Source organism: Elephantulus edwardii, unplaced genomic scaffold (genome assembly GCF_000299155.1).
Source record: "Elephantulus edwardii isolate Elephantulus edwardi_28Jun2011 unplaced genomic scaffold, EleEdw1.0 scaffold00281, whole genome shotgun sequence".
In the NCBI taxonomy this organism is placed as follows: Eukaryota; Metazoa; Chordata; class Mammalia; order Macroscelidea; family Macroscelididae; genus Elephantulus; species Elephantulus edwardii.
In genome coordinates, this window is record NW_006400031.1 from 3,330,067 (window position 1) to 3,330,678 (window position 612).

Genomic DNA, 612 nt, shown 5'->3' on the forward strand with positions numbered 1-612 from the left:
CAGTATCAGCTGTCAACAGTAGGCCCGGAGCTGATTGTGAAACAGACCACCAACTACTCATATGCAAGTTCAAGCTGAAGCTGAGGAAAATTAAAACGAATCCACGAGAAGAAAAATATAACTTTGAGTCTATCCCACCTGAATTTCAGAACCAAATCAAGAACAGATTTGAGGTCTTGAACACGGATGAAAGAAGACCAGATGAGTTGTGGGAGGATATCAAGGGTATCGTCCAAGAAGAGTGCAAACGTTCATTCCAAAGACAGAAGAAGAAGAAAAGACCAAAATGGATGTCAGAAGAAACTCTGAAGATTACACTGGAGTGCAGACAATCTAAAGCCCAAGGAAGAATTCAAGATACTAAAGAGCTGAACAGAAGATTCCAAAAGGCAGCTAGGAAAGACAAAACAAAATATTACAATGAAATGTGCAAGGAGTTAGAGTGAGAAAATCAAAAGGGACCAATTCGCTCAGCATTTCTTAAGCTCAAGGAACTGAAGAACAAATTCAAACCTCGAGTTGCTATAATCAAGGATGCTTTAGGCAGAATATTAAATGACCCAGGAGGTATCAAAAGAAGATGGAAAGAATATACTGAGTCATTGTACCGAA